General features: G+C 38.9%; 1 protein-coding gene across 1 annotated transcript in view; it reads right to left on the bottom strand.

Annotated features, from left to right (window-relative positions):
• The window catches only part of Slc39a10 (solute carrier family 39 member 10), a 116656-nt gene that overhangs the window by 59782 nt on the left and 35132 nt on the right, over positions 1 to 21742 (bottom strand). The gene's annotated exons all lie outside the window — the stretch shown is intronic.

Raw genomic sequence — 21742 nt, 5'->3', positions numbered from 1 at the left:
TTTTCCAGACAAGGTTTCTCTGTATAGCCCTGGCTGTCCTGGAACTCACTTTGTAGACCAGGCTGGCCTTGAACTCAGAAATCTGCCTGCCTCTGACTCCCAAGTGCTGGGATTAAAGGCATGTGCCACCACCCCCCACTGTTCTTTACTATATTTGTTATATTCTATGAAATATTCTGTAACTCTACAGCTAACATAGTTATTTCTAACATAGTTTATTTTTAAAAGTCATTATTATTATAAAATTTTATTGAATTTTATATTTCATCCTGAATTCTCAGCTAATGACCTCCTTTTAGAAACACTCCCTTTACCATCTTCAAACATGCTTTTAGCTGAGAACTCTCTTCCAACCCCAGTTTCTTAACTCTGAGTGCCTTATCACTTCATATTCCGTGTCAGGGGAAAAGAAATCAGCACCTCCCACAACGTCAACTGTGTCCTTTAGAGTAAGCATTCCAAAGTCTATATTCTGAGTCTAATCTCTCTTGGAAAGGTCAGCCTTTTCTTCCAAATACCAAGTGGACATCTTTATGCACAGGCCTTCAAGGATATTCAAGTCAGTGTGTCCTAAGGAGAAAACTCCTTTTAAAACCCAAATCCTGTGGTTTCCCCAAGATGATTACTGGGTGGTCATTGCAGCTTTCCCAGTCAGTCTACAGGGTCCCTACATATCCTCATGACTGCTTTAGTTCCTGATCTCATACCATTTTTTTTAAATCTAATTCTATTTATTTCCTTTGCTCCCCTCAATTAATTTCCTTGAATAATATCCACACCACCATTTCAAATATCCAGGCAGATTTGTGCAGTGAGGAGGTGCATCAAAGTACAGCTGAGACCTAAGAACAGGGTATAGGATAGCAGTAGGCCATGTTACTATTTTATATTCATTATGAAAGAAACAAGACTCACTCAGTATAGAGCAAAATCCATTATTACTGTTAGGAGACAGACCATAAACAAAGGATAATCCTAACAAGGCCTTAACTACTGTGTCTGTCCATTACTGATATGCAGTTTATCAAGTGAGTGTCTCCTTAGATTTGGTAGCCTAGGACAATGCAGTGTGGATTCTTTGTTGCTTTGTCAACATTTTGCATAAGCATTCACAATGTGACAACTGCTGTATAATAATGGAAAAATAATTCTCCTATGCTTTTACTTTGACAGATGGTTGTTGTGTCATCAAGACATTTCCTGGATTCCCCAGCTCTGTCCTCCTTGTTAACAGACTTTATTAAGACAACAGAAATCATGTTATCATGTGGGAGGTAGAAGCGAAGCTCTAAATGGTTTATCTTTAATTAGTCTAAATCAAGTGGTTTGCACACATATCGATTTCAGGGTCCTTTTCCATTCTCTAAGTCAATTAAAGACTACAAAGTGTGTTTGGGTACATAGATTATTTTATCAATATTTATAATAACATGATAATTTCATGTTTGGGAAATAAGCATAAACTGGGTATATAGAGGCTCATTTTATAATCCCAGATTTGAAATGCTAAGGCAGAAGATTGTCATCAATTTGGGCCCGGCATGAGACTACATGGTTCAAACTCAGTCCAGCCTAGACCACAAAGAGAAATCATGTCTACAAAAGAAAGGAAGGAAGAAGAAAGAAAGAGAGAGAGAGAGAGAAAGGGAGAAAGAGGGAAAGAGAGAGAGAGAAAGAAAGCAAGCAAGCAAGAAAGGAAGGAAGAAAGAAGAAAGAAAGAAAACAAAGGATAAAAGAAAGACAAAAATATATCATGTGTTATTCTAGATAATACTTTGTAGAAAAACAATTTTAATTTCATAATTCAGAAAACCATTCATCTTTCTAATTGATGGCATGACTTCTCATATCTAGTGTTGGATCCACTTTGCTGATTTGGTCTCAAGCTGATGCTATGGTTGCTTTCTACTCCCATGTAGGCATTTAACTTACAGAGGAAGGAGGATTATAACAGGATGCCCACATGCTTTTGGATATTTTTCTTTACTATTACAGTTACATTAAAAAAACAGTAGTTTCTTGAAGGTTGATTGCAACATGGAATCAGGAAAAGACTCAGTGAGCTTTTGCTCTCTGATATCCTTCAGATTTCCCTTCTTTTACTCAACTGTGATTTTGTAACCTGCAATAGTCATTGGAAAAATATTGGTTCACTGGGTCATGTGGATCTCTCTTATGTTGGCATATTTCATCACACTCTCTAAAATATCACTCTGGTTCATATTACCACCAATCTCATCAGCCTGTCAGAAAAATCTCTCTGTTCTGGAAAGCTGCCAAGCTCCCAGGGGTAAATTCAAGTTTTCCAACATTCTTATTTTCCTCTGAAAGCTGGGGTTTATCATTTGCAGCAAATACTGCTAGTTGTTTTCCTTGAACTGACAGGCCTATTTTATTCATATACAAGAAATGCCTGCGAAAGACTCAAGTCTGAGCAGCCACGTTCTGCTTCTTAGTTTTTCAGAGGGAAAATGAATGTTATAAAATAGTGAGTGTTTCACCTCAGAATCCAAAGGACTGCATAAGAGAGGGAGAGATGAGAGGGCACACATGGGGGTGAAAATCTAACTAAAGGACTTGACATGAGCTCCTGACTGTGAAGGATTTGACCATGGGCACAATTTGGTGACTCTCCTTTAACTGACGTTAAACTGTGGGCAGAGGCTCACTCCGTGGCATTTTCAGTGAAGAAGAAAACATAAGAATTTAGCTTCATTTGGAGAAATGCTTTTAACTTCATCAGCTCTGGAAAGGGTTTCATGACTCCAGGTTTGGGGTCCACTGCTGACCTAAGCAATGAGATGCATTGCTTCATTTCTTCACTACTGAATTCTGGAAGAGACACATGGGATATGCCTGTCCGATGAACTGAAGGGACCTCTGGAAAGGTACTTCCTCTGAACAAGATACATCTAACTGGAACTTCCCTTTTCTAACTGGGAATTTATGGACTACATGAGAACACTAGAAATCACTCACCTGATAGGACAAACAACATCTCTAATATGGGGAAATAGAAGAAACAATATCACGGCAAACTGATGTCAGTGTTGAATAAACAAATTAATTGTTCAACCCAGAACTACCTTCGCTTGAGAATTCTTGCTATGTGACACAGTTCTTCACTGGTTAAAGGTATTCTGTTCCTTAGAGACAAACGTATCTCTATTCAAATGGGTTCTCATACTTCCAATCAATCTACCATTATCCAAAAAGCCCCAAGAGCCTGATCCTCACTGTCAGATACACGTCAAACTCTGTGAAATGATCAAGAAAAATAAAGTAAAATTATTACAAGCCGTTTAACAAGGAGCAGAAGCTGGAAAGAGGCATATCAAGTTGATCAACTAGAATTCTGGTTTCTATGGGGGCAAGTCTAATAAAAAAGAAAAAGTTAAATTTTAATACAAGAACATTGAGAACTCTCAAGGAGATAAGAATATAACATCAGGCATTCAAGGATTAAAACACATTATGAATCGGGATCAGAAAATAACCAGGTTTGCAAATAAAAAGCTGCCCAAGTACCAAGATAGCAAAACAAGCTGGGCCTAGTGGTACAGCATGCCATCTAAGTCATTCAGAGGCTGAGGTAGCAGCATGGACTGTTTGAAGACTGCATGGACTACAGGGTGATCTTAAGGCCAGTCTGCACATCTGAGTGGGACTCTACCTCAAATACAAAGCAAAAAGAGGTCTGGAGATACAGCTCTGTGGTGGATCCCTTGCCTAGCATTCAGAAAGTCCTGCTGACCACAAACTAAAGAGATTATACAGTACACAAGTACTTTTTGTGTATGTGTTAGCACAAGGAGAGTTTTGCTACCAAAGATGAAGATGTAGTCAAAATTAAGAGAAAGAGAGAAAAGGAAATCTGAGAATTGTCAAGTTACAGCAAAGAGATGTCTATAAAATAAGGATGTTATTTTGAAGTTGGATATAAGCCTGGAGCTTTGTAGTCTCTTTTCATCTTTAACAATCACTTTAATTTCCATGGGATTCAGAAATGCAATATTCAAATCAGAGAAATATGAGACAGGAAAAGATCGGAGATACTGATCAAAAACAAACAAACAAAAACAAATGAACAAACAAAAATATTATTTTTCAGTTCCACATCCCTTTTGGATAATGAAAAAGTGGAAAAGCAGAAATGATCCCTATAGGAGGAGAGGCCCTATGTCTGGTGAAGGTTCTATGCCCCAGGATAGGGGCCTGGCAGAGCCAGGAAGCAGAAGTGGGTGGGTTGGTGAGCAGGGGGAGAGGTGAGGGATAAGGGGTTTTTGGAGGGGAATCAAGGAAAAGGGATAACATTTGAAATGTAAATAAAGAAAATATCTAATAAAAAAGTAAGAAAGAAATGATTCCTAGTTTTCTGTTCCTTTCAAGACCTATGTTCCTATTTTTACAAAAAGAATTTAGTCTACTATAATTATAGAATAGTTCTGAGGGGGAAAAAGCCTGTAAACATATAAACTTTGACTTGTCTAATGTACAATGATTTTTAAAACCAAAAGCTGGTGTGTTTTAGGGTCACATGTAAAGGAGACTCATGCTACTTACTGAGGAATGAGTAAATGTGATCACATCAAAGATAATGAGAAGTTTCAAAATAAAACACACTCTCTCCATATCAGCAGGTGAAGAGACCAAAGTTTCATGGAGATAGGGGCCCAGACTCCAGGGAAAAAGATAAATCCAGGGAACTGAACTGGTATTAGAAGATAAGATGTTAGAATTGGATAGAAGAAGAAGAGTAGCTTGGGACAACACTTTGCACTTGACCTTACACTCCAAGGAATTTCTGGAAAAAGCTTTGATAAGAACAAAAAGATGAACTTTGGAAGTAATTTTACTACAAATGAAAAGCACAATTGAATTCTCTTTTGTAATATCAAAACCAACACACAAACTGTGGCCTCTGACATTCAGAGCCTCTGCAATGGAAAGTATATACCTAAATTAGGAGATCGGGTAACCATGCTCTGTACAAACAGTAGGTGCTCATATACACTCGGTAGCTAAGACTAGAAGCTGAGCATTTAGTGAAGTCATGAAGACATTCTAGTTGTTTCCTTTTTTACAGCTTATTAATAATGATCAGTATATCCACAGATCTCTGCATTCCTTACTGCACTATGATGGAATAAGATTGATAGTACAGTGAACTCAATATTTTCCCTACACAAGAAAGAGAAAGAGACATACAGACAGAAACACACACAGAGAGAGAGAGAGAGAGAGAGAGAGAGAGAGAGAGAGAGGGAGAGGGAGAGGGAGAGGGAGAGGGAGAGAGAGAGAGAGAGAGAAACACACACAACATATCACATAGACACATACGGAGACACAGACACCCACAAACACAGAGAAACAAACAAATACATAGACACACACACAAACACACAGGCATACACAGACACATAGACACACTCAAACAGACACATACAGATACACACACAAACAAACATAAACACACACACAAACACACATAGACATACACACATTTCTCTAAACTTCAGGGAAGCATTTTGTTTTGAGGATAGTGAAGGAAAAAAGGCATGCTTAGTAGTGTACATCTTGGAGCTAAGTTTTGTTGAGGGTTTTCTAGCTGGAGATTCACTTTGGCATTTGAAATATAGCTGTTGAATGAAATGACTACTTTCAGTCTTCCATCAATAGTGTGGAAAAATTTCTTCTCCATGTTATCCATTTCAGTTAGTTACCCCAGGGACAAATGAGTTTTTAGTTATTGATTGTTTCACTAGCCCACCAAAAGGAATTGGTGTGAGTCCTTGTGTAAGTGGAGAGCCCTTAACCCATGACACACCCTGGCCAAATTTAGATGCTCTGCTCAGCCTGTAGCTGTATACAAATACAGATCCGGGGTTGTAGTTGCTGACAGAAATATGACAATGCAGAAGTAGTGGCAGGAGAAGATGGAAGAAGTTTACCACAGACACTGAGTTCACCAGAGAGAGCTGGCTAGGCTTTATGAAAATGGGTACAGATTGTATGGGTGGCAAAAGAGAGTGGAGTGAAGGAAAGTGAAGTAAGGAAACAGAAGTAGAAGCAAGGGGTAGGTCCTCAATCATTTGCAAAATGTAAGCCACAGCTCACTGAGGGAATAAGCCTGTATTAAAACCAATGACTTCACCGTTAAGGACTAAACACTGAGCTGATTTTAAGAGAGGGGAGACTTGGTTTTTGGCTCAGACTGTGAGGAAATGACAGGGTAGGCATGACAGCCGGGACAACTGACACTAGGGCACACGTGTGAGGAGGTACTGATCAGGAAATAGAGATGGTACCAGAATCAAAGCAGAATCAAACCTGCACCCTGCACCCACCCCTGCCTGTCATGCCTTCTGTTCCCAAAATTCCACAAACTCTCAAAACAGCTGAAGACTGACGACCTAGCATTCCAACACGTGAGCCTGTTGAGGGATAATTCAGGTCAAACTGTAACAGTAACAGAATACTCAGGTCAAGACTCAAAGATGCCAGTGAACCAGGAAAAAAGAAGATCCTCTCAGATGCATCCAGAGGACTCTCGGAAGCATCAGACTGAGTAGACAGAAGAGAGGGCCCAGGACTTCTCACTAGAAAACTTAGGAATCAACTTTGTTTTCCTTGGAGGACCAGCCCACATGATCTGAGATTTTGGCTTTTTTTCTTTTTTTCTCTTTCTTTCTTTCTTTCTTTCTTTCTTTCTTTCTTTCTTTCTTTCTTTCTTTCTTTCTTCCTTCCTTCCTTCCTTCCTTCTTTCCTTCCTTCCTTCCTTTCTTTTTTTTTTTTACTTTTCTTGAAACAACTTTATTGATGCCTCCACCCAAGTCAGTGGCATCTGCCCCGTATGCTCTTATCCTTCAAAGAGTTTGTCAGAAGTTGTGGCTGACTGGTTTTGAGTGGTATGCATTTGTCTACCCACTAGAAAGTGCATGCTATGAGGGAGAGGCTTTTTGTTCTAATCTGCATTCCTCATGCTTAGCATAGTACCAGCCACACAATACATATCATATGAATACCTAGCAATGAACTGAAGTGATATTGGTCAATACCAGAGGGACCCACTAAGGTTGTAACAGAAATTTAACAATGATGAATCTGTGCAACAGTTTAAAATGCTAACCAGGTCTTATTTTGCCCTCTCCTAAAGAGAGACTAAATTAAGTAGCAAAGGATTAGATAGCTCCATAGTACAGCACACATGTAGCATTGGTTCAATACCCAGAATGAAAACACATACAAAAGAGCAAATAGCAAAGGCTGCAAGGGTTTTGGTACAATGTCTCCTTCCACAGAGGACCTGTGATGTAAGAATGCATATGAAGAATTTTCCTTTTTTTAAAGTACAGTTTATCAGCCATCCACTATTCTCTCATAAGTCCCCAAAATGGAGGGAACACCTGTACCTCCTGATTCTCTTCTGTATAATGAATAGCCCATAAATGTTTACTGTTTCCATGTACACTTTAATTATAGCTTTTAATCATCCTCTTACACTCTTTAATTATAGTTCTGGCAAATGAGTTAGAAATGACACTGATTTTTCTGGCATATTGTTGGTTTTACTCAGATTGCCCATTTCTCTAAATGCTTTTTATACCAAAGGTCGTTTTCCAAAATGTGTTTCAGTCTCTCTTTGTGTAGTGCTTCCGCTGAGGCCTTAGAATGTTGTTCACACAGCAAAAGCTACTAGAAGTATGAGGTCAGCTGACTTTGAAAGTCATCCACTCCTATCTATATAGTGCCTATTCCTTTCCAGTGAGTTTCTGCTGCCCTCTGTGCGAAGAGGTTCTCAGGACAGTGTCTGACCATTGATACTATTGTGCATCTTTCTTCCCTTCTGTTTACCTGTCTTCTTTCCAATTCCCTCTTTTCATTTTCTATCCTACAAGGCAATGTCTAGCTTTGAATTAACGCACACAACATGTTGGAACAGGTAGGGCTTAGAAGAATCTCTACCTCAATTTTCAGCTACTCTTGTGGGCATGTTAATTTGAATGATGTAATTGCCCTTACAGTGTGCTGCTAAAGGTGAGTAGCTGGTGCTGCCCAACTTCTGTCACCAGTGTTCTGCTAACAGACTGGTGTACTCAAAGCACTTAGTTAAATGAATACCTATATGCTTACTCTGCTTTCAGATGGAAAAATGGATAATTTTGAGACTATAGCTTTTCTGCTATGACAGATATGCATCATTGGAAATGGGCAGAGGGTGTTTCTTTCCAATGTCGATTTCCAAACCTACTATTTCAAAGTGGTTTAAGAAATGGCCCTTGACCAAACTCACCAAAATCATGAAGCAATTTGAAATCTATACAGATCACTGGTTGTAAAGAAGCACACAGCCCTCTCCTGATCTACATGACCCCTTAGGAAAGAGCAAACTCTTCATTTGATACAGAAAGGTGATATTTTAAAGTATAATTTTAAGGTAAATCTTTGAGCTGTAGAAAATTTACTGATGCATCATCATGAATATACTTTCCCCCAGGAAACATAGATTAATGCTTTGAGATAAAAACAGCCAAGGGATGTGGGAAGACAGTTATGTGCAGAAAGAGAAACTGCATCTCCAGGCTACAACTATTTATCAGTTTTCCTGCCAATAAAACTTGCCAGCTGGTTTGTGGGGCTGGGGTACAGATGAGCAACTTTATACGAAAAAATCATGTCTTTGGGGGGAAATTTGCTCAGGGAAATTATTACCTGTTGGCAATATCTTACCTGGTGTCCCCTGTGCTCTTATCAGTACTGTGCACAGATATTCTCCAGTGGGATCCAACTACATCTCTGCTCTGTAGGAAGAGTCACTAAAAAATCTTGCAGGGTTTGGTTTTTGAAAGAAAGTCTTTTAAATTTAATTTCCACATAATTTAAAAGTTTTTAAGCAAAAGTAATTATCTAGATGATTAGTAATACTTATCTTGCAACTAAGAAAAAAAAGTACTTCTACTATGCTTAGTTTAAAATTATGTTTATTTTATTGATTGATTGATTGATTGATTGATTGATTGATACAAGGTCTCGCTACATAGCTCTGCCTATCCTGGAACTTTCTATGTAGAGTGGGCTGTAATCAAACTCACAGAGATCTGCATCTCTGCCTCCTGAGTACTGGGACTAAAGGTGTACCGCACTACAACCCATTGTTTCCTATCTGTTTATCACAGAACCACAGGCACACAGGCATCAGGAGGAAAGACAGAAAGCAGTATTCTTTCTTCCTGCACCACAGCATGGAAACAGGACTGCATTCATTGCAATGCAGCCCTTGCACCTTAATCTCAGTGAGATCCTCTCAGCTTGAGAACAGTTTCTGATATAGGAGTGATGTAATCACAATGGAAAGAAAGAAAATGGAGCAGAAAAAAAAAATTAGACACTTTTAATTTCAAGTTTAAGAAGGGGAAGGAGCACCTAACTTAGAAAGGATTTAAAGTTCTGAGGAGATTGTAATTCCCCATATGTTGTTGAAGTTAAGTCAGTATCAAGATATAAATTGCAAATTACATGCTGACTTAAATTGATAGCTTTTTCTAGCCCTTTTTTTTTAAAATGGGGTCACAGTGTGAGGGGGAGTGTTTAGACGGGCAGGATGGTTCAGTGGGTGGTGATCTGAGTTCAGTTCCCCAAACTTACATGGCAGAAGGACAGAACCAAGTCCTGTAAACTTGACCACAGTGTGCACACATGCATGAATATCAAGCACGTGCACTCGAGTGTGTGTGTGTGTGTGTGTGTGTGTGTGTGTGTGTGTGTGTGTGGCGGAGGTTAGGGGGAAGGGGTAGATACTGAAGATCAAACTCAGGCCCTCACGCATGCTAGGCAAGCTTTCTATTACTAGAATACATCTCCAGCTCGCTACAACTTTTTCCTTATCACAATTTAAGTTCATTCCCATTGGGCTTTCTTCCTCCTTGCTCTCGGTGCTCTGCCCATGTTGACTAAAAATCCAAAATGGACAACAACCTTATCTTAAGCATGTATTTCCTGGCTTGTCTTCTCATCAAAAGACTCATACAAGATAGGTGCTTACTGAGTGGATTTAGGATGGGGATGGAGAGTGGTGAACATGTCCGCCTTACACAGCTGGCAAATTAGAATATGTTCTTAACAGAGTTTTATATCGTCAGCGCTTTACTGCACAATCCCCACTATTGTCAAACATTAGTTCCTGTTCCAATTAACTTTTAAAGTTTGATCACTTATGGAAGAAGTGTCTACTTTCCCTTCTTCCCAAATAGACAGCTGACACATTTTACATGCAAAAAACAGGCATTCTGTATCTGCAGCTGCAGGACTTCTCTCTTTGAGTTTTCCCTGATCATAGACTTTCTGAAATAAGAATGACTTCATTTTAACTTTGGTCCAGTGTTATCAAATGTTTATACTCAAGGGTGTATGTGTGTATGTGTGTGTGTCAGGGCAAAAGTATCTACAGTTCCTTACGTGACTTGGTTTTGATTTTTGTTTGGGTTTTTTCTTTCTTCTCTCTTTCTTAATGAACAGAATGTCTTTACTATGATGGGATACTTTTGCATGGTAGATGCACATTCATAATGCTCTGGGGAGTCTTCACTTGCAACCATTAAAACAAGCAACTTGTTGAGAAACAAAAGGACAATGTAAGTAAACACATATGAAACATTATAGATGTTTTGCCTCATTTAAAATTCAAGGATCTGGGAGGTAGTTAACTTAGTGGTTCAGTGGGCCTAGGATGTGTGAGCCACAGGGTCTGATGCCTGGCACTGAAAACAAATGGCAATAACTAACTTTATAAAGTGAAAAGTTTTCTCTTTTTGGAAAAGATTTTGCTTGAAAGCTAAAGCATAAAGTTCATGCATTGCCTCAGGCTTTAGCTACATCATCAAAGTAAGGAGAACTCTCCATAAAACAGTAAGGAGAGGATACTGGTCACTTTTTCCATACTATTTGATTAAAGTGATCAGTTTCATTTAGGGACACACATAGAGGGCCTTTTTAGATAAGAATATCTCATACCAACTTGAACTTTAGTTATGTAACACTGACCAGGAGAGGTGTGATAAATAAGTCTTGATTTGTATAAATATTAAGCCATAGGGCAATTCTAAATAAACTTTAAACTTCAGGCATTAATATTTAAATGATATTAGCTTTAAATAATAGCAATTTGTGGGGAAATCCTGTTGACAGAATAACCTACTCAAAATCATCAAAGTCATGGAATGCATGCTCTGTGATAACTGGGCCCAGTAGCCCTGAACACAATGGCCCTCTCTTGTCAAGTTGCTCTTCACTTCAACTGCTTTAAGGGACATGACCCATCTATACACCAATTTTTACCCTTGCTTTTTTCACACTTCTTCCAATCATGACTGGAGGCCCAGGTCATGGCCACTTGGTGTCACTTGAGCAAGGGCCCCTGCTGCTGCCCCTTTCATTCATTCCTCAAGCCCAGGCTCCAGTGGTATCCAAGCTTTCTTGATATTTATTTTCAAGTCAATCTGTCATATTGGCCACGATTTATTTTTTAAAAATTCTTGAGTTCTCACTAAATGTCTTATCCTAAGAGATTCCCTTTTCCTGTGCCTGGATATGAGGTTGACTAGTTACAGGTTGGGGAGCGTCACCTATTCACCCTTGACCTCATAGCAAAGACATTCACCTAACCCAAAACATCCTGAGGATTTTAGAACACTTGATGTGGAAAGTGTAAATTCTAAATCACTCATTTCGCTAGAAATTGTAGTTATCATGAAATGAGGCACTGTGATAGAGGAATGCACTGAAGCACAGAAAGGAGGGTCCTGGCTGAGAACCATGGAGATTTGCTTTTGAATACAGCACTTCCATTTACTAAGCAAGGGAAATTATTTCCCTGTTTTAACCATGATACTGTTACCTACAAAATGTCCTTTATTTTACAGGGTATTTGTGAAGATGTCATGGGAAAATATTTGAGAGGTTTTAGTCAGTTGTTACGTGTTCTAAGTGGACCATGGGGCTTGTTATCAGAACAGGTGATGCTCATGAATTCAGCTCAGAGGCAGAGCACCTGTCTAGTTTGTGCAAGACCCCAGCTCCCTATCTAGCACTGGGAAAAGAAAAACAAAGTGCTTTACCCTGAAGTCATGTTAGCACATACTCTAATTACAGTACTCCAGAAGGCTGAGGCAGAAGGTCTGCCACAAGTTAAAGGCTAGCCTGGACTATATAACATCATCATCATCGTCATCGTCGTCATCATCATTATTACAGAATGCTCTGGGTTACCAGTCCACTCGAAACCTCTTTTCAAAGTCATCAACATCAGTCTATTCATTTACAGTTCTAAGCATCTATCCTTTAATATTTATTTTTTCAAACTAAACTTTGTTCCAGTGTTTAGGTACTTTATACCTAACTGTTACAGACTTATTCTGGCAGTCTTGTGCATCTACAATGTTATCAATCAAATGGTCTTTTACAAGCATGCTGGTTCTGCATCTTTTCTCCTTACTCATACCTTTCACTACTACCAGCCTGATAAGGAAAACTGAATCAATTCTTATCAGAATGAGTCACAGAATCTGGAAGTGTGGATTATTGCTGGAGACCACACCCAAAACCTCAAGCATGCTAGAAAAGTGGTTTCCCACTCAGTTATTCTTCAGGCCCCTGCAAAGTATTTTGAGATAATAGCAAGAAGGAAATTATTTTCCAGCTTATAAGGAGCTTTCCAGTAGGCATAAACATCTACAAAGTTAGGAACGGCTCAAGTTTAGTCCTATGTTGAATTCAGTACCAAGGAAACTCCATCAAATATTACCTTTAAAAAGCAAAAACAAACCAAAACAAACCAAACATAGTACATATGACAATAGTTTCTATTGTGAAATATTAGCTTAAAATATACTCTTGTGTTGGTCTGTTTTGTGAGTTGTTTCATATTATTAAATACTTATGAATACATATGGTGTGGTTGTATTACATAAATGAACTACTTAAATGACACATATTCTAATATTGTCTGTCAAAGAAAATAAAATAGATCATGGTCTACACAACAAATCCCTGTTAAACACTCTGTTGATTATTATGCTGTCTTATCCATGGTAGCAGGGATTCAGAAGCAAATGGTCGTCTGAGTAATTTCATTTTCAATGACTTTGATACAAATTAAAGTCACAAATAGTCCACATGCTGTTTTTTTCTTATATAATTTTTTTCCTTTTTAAAAAAATATTTATTTATTTATTTATTTATTATATGCAAGTACACTGTAGCTGTTTTCAGACACTCCAGAAGAGAGCATCAGATTTCGTTATGGATGGTTGTGAGCTACCATGTGGTTGCTGGGATTTGAACTCAGGACCTTTGGAAGAGCAGTCGGCGCTCTTAACCGCTGAGCCATCTCACCAGCCCCCACGTGCTGTTTTTAAAATGTATGACCAAGACTCTTGGACTTTCTGCTTAGTTTCAGAGAAAAGATTCTCCAGTCTGATACACTAATCTCTGAGATACCAGAGCTAGAAAAACAAGAGGAATTAGACCAGGCACCCAGGAAGTAGGGAGGGTTGCAAGAGACAGGCTTTGAATAAGGTAAATACACATACATATACCTAAGAGGCAACAACATCTAATATTTACTGGTACATTCATTACTGTGTAGGTCAGTGGAAAAGCCCATGCATAGCATGAGAAAAGCCCTGCATTCTCAATCCTCAAGAATCCTTAAACACACACACACACATACACACACACCATTACTAATAAAGGACTGGTCCATGAAGGGACCCTCAGGTGTCTATCTAGAATGGATACGTTGTATTTTATGGCAGATATGGGCCCAAGATTTGTGGTGGGAAATTTCTGGAAGGATCAGAACCCCAAGTCTGTAATTATAAAGTACTTGCTAACCACAGGGTTTTCTATATAGTTATCCATGCTTTACAGATTCACAGATAAAAGATTTCACAACCTATAGACAACGAAAGCTACAAGTTCAGCTCTGATATTTAAGCTCCACCCCAGGAAGTCTTGTCCTGTATCTTAGTTTACAACTTAATCCCTTCATTTCTTGCTCTGAACTCTAGAGACATAAATCCAGGGCATTTACCTGGTGTGAGTGAAGACAGCATTTGTTCTTTTCTTCAAGTCAACTCAAGCACATGTTCATATCTCCACAATTTTTCCTAATCCTATAATTATCTTTATTCAGCTTTGAACACTTTCCAAGATTTTAATATCTGAAGCTCTGAAGCCTATTTCTGAATATAATACTCTGGGGCTGGCAAGTAGAGGCTATGCTAAATCGTTATGGTTACAACCCTTTAGACTTCTTCTTCCAGTTTATGTTGTTATACAATTCTCTCCCTCCCTATCTCCCTCCCTCCCTTTTTTCCTTCCACTTACAATTTCATCCCTTCTGATCATTCATGAGGCAATGACTTTTATATTGGAATTTCACAAATTTAATCAACCGAGTTTTCTCTTTATTTCCAAATGTTTATAGTATTGACCTAATGCTCGACAAATGGATGCTATCCAAATGTGTCCTAATATTGAATCGACATCTGAAATCCAAAACTGAACTCTATCTGTTATTACTATGGCTCCATCCTCAAATGTGTTTACCTTTTTATGTTCTCTCTCTAGATTCTCCCACACCATTACATATCTAAGGTCAGTCTTTATTAATTTTATCACCTCTCTTAGATTTATAACTAATTGGTTTCCAAGTTCTAGTGGGCTTCGTTCAGACATACGCTGTTTAGTTTCCTTCTGGGTTTGGAATACCAGAGTAGCTCCTGTTTTCTTGTATTCAATCTTCACGATCCTTTCCTTTCTCTACACACATACCTTATCACACCATTTTTTTTTAACCTTTAAGATAGAAATGTCATTGTCTCCATTGCTTGGTATGTATGTAAGACCCTGAGGTCACCTCCTTTCAACTGCATGTCCTACTGCTTCTGCACAGCCAAGTCTTTCACCAAGGCTTGTCAGTGCAACACTGTTGATTACTGAAAGTGGCTGCCTGAAAGCGTATGGTTCAAGGTGCTATGAAAGACTGCAGGTGTCCACTAGGAAAGGGAGTTGAGGATAGAACCTATGTAACACTGATTTTGCTGCTATCTTGCAACACTGATTTAATCTTTACATCTCCTGGTCTCTGTCCTTAGTTTGGTAGTACATAACTTTATTTTTCAAGAACTGGTCTTCTATTTTCAAGTCTTGCTTTTCATTCTTCATAGTCTGTTAACTTTTAAAAATTCAAATAGTGATATTTTGATAGGAGATGAACATCCCCCACCCCACAAGCAAATCTAAGCACCTATGTCATATATCCAATATGTATGAAAGACCTAAGGGTTCAAAGCAAAAGGGTGGAATTTTAAGTGTCCTAGACGTGAAAGAACTCACTTCTAATTATACAGTGGAGAAGGACCGTGTAGCAATGATTCAAAATCTGGAGATTATAATAGAAAAAATAAGCTTAAGATCATGAAAGACTGCTTTTGTTTGGAATATTTTCTCTTGTCTTCCTTCCTTGTTTTCTTCCTTCCTCTCTTCCTCTTTCCTCTCCTCTCCTCTCCTCTCCTCTCCCCTCCCCTCCCCTCCTCTTCCCTCCCCTCCCCTTCCTTGCCTTTCTTTCCTTTATAACTTTTCAGCCCTGAGGAATGAGTACAAGGTCCTGAACATGCTAGGCAAATGCTCCTCTGTTGAGCTACATCCTTAGCCCTTTAAGTGATATTATCAAGACTTTGTCAGTGAAGCAATGATGAATGGGCAAGTAAACACATTAACAAAAACCCTCCACACATTATAGGACAAGGTAAAAAAGAAATTGGGAGAATTATTAGCAGCTTACATTAAAAAAAAAAAAAACAGCAACAACTGTAAAATATGAAGAGCTTTTAGAACCAACAGCCCAGTATTCAAGGTGAACATTGCCAGTGTTCTTCATTGGTTGTTTCCTTAGCTAATACTTTGAAACTTGACTCTACTTCAATCAACTAGAGAAATAATTTAGCTCCTACTTTTAAGAAACTGGGTAAACACTATGGAAACAGACAGTTCTCATTAAAAATACAATTGTTCCTTAAACAGAACAAAAGCTGTTCAACTTCACTCATAATAAAAGAGATCCAACTAAGATATTAAAAGATACCTTTTAACTTTTGAATCTAAAGAACATACTAAATGCACCATAGACATTGTTGAGTAAGAGGGAATGCTGCTGGTGATTTATAAAATTATATAATACCTTATAGATGGAGATTTAACAATATCACTCAAAATTACAGTGCATGACTTTAGGACTCAGCAATTTTCCTCTTGGTAAGTTATCTTACTGATACATTTTGAAATGTCGAAAATGTACAGAAGTATTTACTGTGATATTGTTTGTAAAAAGAGAATATTGATGTCAACCCTAACTGATATATCTAATATATAATATAATGACATATAATAAAACAATATGGAGAAGTGATAAAACACAGTTTCCACTAGTTAAAAAAATAAGAATACAGGAGCTGGAGAGATGGCTCAGTGGTTAAGAACACTCGATGCTTTTCAAGAGGTCCTGAGTTCAATTCCCAACAAGCATATGGAGGCTCACAGCCATCTATAACGGGATCTGATTCTCTCTCTGGCATGCACCATATATACACACAGAACACTCAAAACATAAAAATAAAAATAAAAATATAAGACTACTACCTAATGAAATGAGAAGAAATATAGAGTGACTACTTAGGCAAGAGAACATGTTTTAGAGGTAAGGATACAGTACTTAGAATCAGGGTTGGTGATACAAAATTGCAAACCTAACCTCTTGGGACTTTGTCAGAAGCATGGTAAGTTCATGACTGCCCAAGCCTACATAGTAACTTCCAGGTCAACCTAGACAAGTTAGTGAGCCCTCATTCTAAGATAAAATGAAAAGTCAAGAAGTGGAGCATTGGGGCTGGTGAGATGGCTCAGTGGGTAAGAGCACCCGACTGCTCTTCCGAAGGTCAGGAGTTCAAATCCCAGCAACCACATGGTGGCTCACAACCATCCGTAACAAGTTCTGACTCCCTCTTCTGGAGTGACTGAAGACAGCTACAGTGTACTTACATATAATAAATAAATAAATCTTTAAAAAAAAAAAAAAAAAAAAAAAGAAGTGGAGCATTGGTCAAGGCCATGGGGTCAATCTCCAGTACTGACTACACACACACACACACAAGTGAGTTAAGTGAAATAAATAAGAATACTTAGCATGCATTAATTTGAGCACACTTAAAGTATACAAAACTGCTAAGCGTTGTCACCTGTCTGGATACTTGAGTCACTGGGAGATTGGTATACGAAGAATATTTTTAGTGAAAAAATTAATTTCTAATTTCTAATCTTTCCTTTTTTTTCCCCCCTTCAGTGCCAGTGGCTAATGCAGCACCTTGACTCAGCCTGACTCAAGTCCCTGAACTCTACCACTGAGTTACTCACCCAAACCCTCCAGTTCTTTAAAATGTCATGCAAATGTATCACTACTGAAAAACTTAAAAATTTATTTATTTTTATGTTGCCAGGGATTATAACACCTGAACACTCAACGTTTAGGGTCACTCATATTTTTAGATTGTAATGAGACAGCTAGTCCTATTGGGAATACCAAATATGGAGACGATATATCTGGAGTCTGTAGCCTTCTAGAGATTGAAACTTTCTGCTTCAGTCATGGTATTAGCAAATAACTTAATTTACCATATGCTCATTAGTTCGGAGACATGTCATTTTTCTGTCATTAATATTTGCTAAGTTTTTTATACTTTCCTTATGTACTTGGAAACATCTTTCATCCTGAGCTCTCTTGAATAAGCTCAGTCACAAGGCCACTTCAAAACTATGTTGCTTCCCTACCAAGGGGTTTACAGAGACATTTGTCCTCCTTCCCTACCTCCAACCAGCTGCCTCTTTGGTCCCTACAGTTCCCTAAGTTCACATTCCTTCCTGTCTCAGTGAACTCTTAGAAGTATTTTGGCAGATTCTTGTGAATAGTTGGTCTTCTAAGTATTGGAAGCTGCTAAATGCTGGCAGGGAAGGCATCTGGTTTCACAAGTTTCACCAGCACCTGACTGTGATTGGTACAGGCAACCTATGTGCATGCTTGCATGGAATCTCTGTTGAATAAACAAAAGCATACTCAGTGTGTGGTGGGGGGCAATGTGTTGAAGCCACAGAAAAAGATAAAAGAGTTGAGACAATCTGGCCCGCAGGCAGTTTATCAACCAGGGAGGGTGAGATAAATACACATAATTACAGTGTGGTCATTGCCTTAGGAATTGCAAATTATGTTGTGTGAGTCACAGCAAGGTGACTGCCAGAAGGGCATTTATTTACTTTTTATTTATTCATTATTTATTGAGCTAGGATCCCAAGTCGGAGCCATGCGGCTGAGGATGACTTTGTACTTCGGATCCTCCAGCGTCTACCTTCTGAGGGCTGTGACTTCAAGCTTGTACCATCATGCCTGTCTTAATTCAGTGCTATGGATTGAATTCAGGGCTTTTGCATACTAGGCAAGCACTCTGCCAACCAAGCTACATCCTCCGCAGTAAGAGGATTTTTAAAATATACTATATATCTGGAAAAAAGCAGTAATATTTAAAAATAGTTTTTCAAGGACTGGCGTGATTCTCTCAAGGAAGACAAAGATGATTAATCCAGAATATCACAAACCTATAGGGGCCAGAGAAGGAATATGTGGGAAATGAATGAATTGAATGGGGCGGGGAGGAGGGGATAAAAGAGGTCTAGAAGTTTTTAAACCAGGCGGAATCTTATCTAGGAGATTTTATCCTGCTTAGGACAGAACATTCATTACCCAGGGCATCTGCCCGGTGTTTCCACAGGGAACGAAACCCTGTGATCATAAATGCTCTAATTGTTCCCATAACAGTACAGAGTTGAAACCAGCTGCAAACGGTCAACATGTGACCGTGCTTCCCACTCTACTGGAGAGGGGATGGTGAATGAATGTGTTCAGCTGAGGCTGTCTTCAGGCAGGGGGCAATGTGGGTTTTTCTAGTATTTACCTAAGAGTTTCTCTGAGCCACTAAAGCAACTTAGTAGCAAATACTTCACAATAGAGAGTCACAAGTGACAATGCTCTCATTTCAGTGGGTAGGGGTGGATACAGCAAATCAACTTTGAGATTTCACTGTAAAGTCACTTCAAAACAGACAAAAAACAAAACAAAAATAAAAAAAAAACAAAAAGAAAACTTTCTCCCTCATGATCTAGCTGGGAACATATTTGGTGTAAAAGAAATGACTGAATACTTTCATGCACCAAACACTTATCAAGCCCCTACTATGTATCAGATGATTATCCCAAGTCTTCTTCTGTGAAGCCGCCTACTATGTATCAGATGCTAACCAAGTCTCTTCTTTGGTCAGGTACTTTATATGTATCCCCAGCCAGCCAGCTTGGGGGGGGGGGGGTTGTCAATGTTATTATTCCTCAAGTCCATGATTTCAGGAGGTAAAAGTGTGGGTGAGAGCAGTCCCTTCCAGAGAGAGAGAGAGAGAGAGAGAGAGAGAGAGAGAGAGAGAGAGAGAGAGAAACAGACAGACAGACTGTGGACAGGTAAGTGGCTTTGTCTGTGAGTATTAGGACCAGGGAAATCCAGCACAGAATAAAGGGAGAGACAGAGCACATGAAAACACACCATTGGTTTCTTTCTACATCATTAAGGAGTTTAACAACAGCTACAAAATTTAAACAAACCAGCTCTCAAGGACTAAAGCCAGCAAGCACTTTCACTTCTGCCTAGAATCCCTTTAAAAGATCTCTCTCTCTCTCTCTCTCTCTCTCTCTCTCTCTGTGTGTGTGTGTGTGTGTCTGTGTGTGTGTGTGTGTGTGTTTGTGTGTGTGTGTTTTCATGTGTGTGGTGTGCTGGGCAACTATTTAGGAGGTGGTATCTCTCATGCTATATAATCTTTATTAAGTTTAATTGTTATACTGGGTAACGTTTGTATGTAACTCTGCTGAAGTATATTCAATCAGTACTGTAGCTAAACATTACTGACTAATTAGAAACAAAACATCATTCAACAGCTTTAATCTGTTGAATTTCCACTTAACTAAAATGCACATACTATTTCTGAAGCACATTGAGTATTTTTATACATAATCCAGAAGAACACAAATAAAATAACCACAGAAAACGAGTTTCTATACCAAGTTGGGTAGTAATTTAAAAAAAATGTAACTACTGCCAGAATTTTAAACACTAAGAATGTAGCCACCGGGGACCAGCCTTATCCATGGTTTTTATAAAGTATGCATTCAATTTGTTTTGCTGCAAAGCTTACATTTGTTTTTTAGTTGTGCTCAAGCACAAGGAACAAAAGAAAAGAGAAACAATGAATGTATTAGATAGCCAAGGCAGTCAGACTTCAACAAAGAAAGAAAGCAACAATCTTGTTGGAGCTAAAAAGAAAAGGAAGGTTATTATCTTTCAGGAGGAAGAAAGGCCGCCCTGAACCAGAAAGGCTTTCCCATCTGTGAGCTTAGGAGGTGCCGGGTTGGGGAAGAGGAGAGGAGGGTAGGGGGAGAGGGGGTGGGGAGAGAACATAGCTTACAGACCTTACCATCAGAACCTTGAATCATAAAACAAGTCAATCCACGTTCGGGACCTGCTTAACTTCATCTGTTGAGAGGTACGTTGAGTGAGTCTCTTTCCCCTTCTTGGAATGAATGGGGAAGGCTAGCTGCAGCGCTCTACCTCTTACCAGAGGAATGTATGTTATCTGGAGTTGTTTGGAAACCACAGTCTTTAAAGGAGCTGTATCAACAGGTTTTCCCTTCAGCAGAACACTGAGCCAATTGTAAATGCTGAATGAAAATCCTGAACAAGTTAAATACGACCTTAGGAATTCAAAACCTGCCCCAGGTAGGATTTTCTTTTCTTTGTTTTAAAATAGCCTCTCAGCCTCTATCTTTATCACTTCTGTCTATTTGAACCCAGAGGCACCAAGCAGACAGGGGCTTTTTCCTAGCAACATAAGGAGAGCACATTCTGAGGAAGGTGTGAATGATAGATAGCTTGGAAGTTTGGTCTGGATAAAACTGAGATGTGTTCCATATGGAGCTGTTCCTGTGTCAAGAAAATGAGGCAGGAGAAAGCATGTCCTTCTGGGGAACATGACCAACCTCCAGCCTTTTATGTCTATATTGTCTATTTGCAGTTCTAATGGCCACCTCCCTTCACTACAAATATTTATCTTTCTCTTTCAACTTTTGCCTGTACAGCCTTAAAATAAGGCTCTTTCTAGAAGGCTGGTGATGAGATAAGGATGCTTTACCCATCAGCCCTTAATGTTTAGGAGCAATTACCATTGCCTATGAGCCGGGGCTGTGAATCACTCGCAAAATGTACCTGCGATTGTTAAAACCTGGAGACCAAGAAGCGTTGTGTATAGATGGTGTGTGTGTGTGTGTGTGTGTGTGTGTGTGTGTGTATGTATGTGTGTGTTGTTGTTGTTGCTCTTGCCAGTGTTTGCACTTACGGAGATCAGAGGTCAACATATGGTGTCTCCCTCCCCTGCTCTGTACCTTATTGTTTGAAACAGGTTCTCCCACTGAAATCGGACCTCACTGGTTCAGCTACACTGGCTGTACAAGCAATCTCCAGGAACCCTTATAGGATCTGCTGGTTGTGCCCTGCTGGCTTTTTTTTTTTTTTTTTTTTTTTTTTTTTTTTTTTTTTTTTTTT

Source organism: Mus caroli, chromosome 1 (assembly GCF_900094665.2).
Source record: "Mus caroli chromosome 1, CAROLI_EIJ_v1.1, whole genome shotgun sequence".
In the NCBI taxonomy this organism is placed as follows: Eukaryota; Metazoa; Chordata; class Mammalia; order Rodentia; family Muridae; genus Mus; species Mus caroli.
This window is presented reverse-complemented; position numbering and strand designations above follow the sequence as displayed.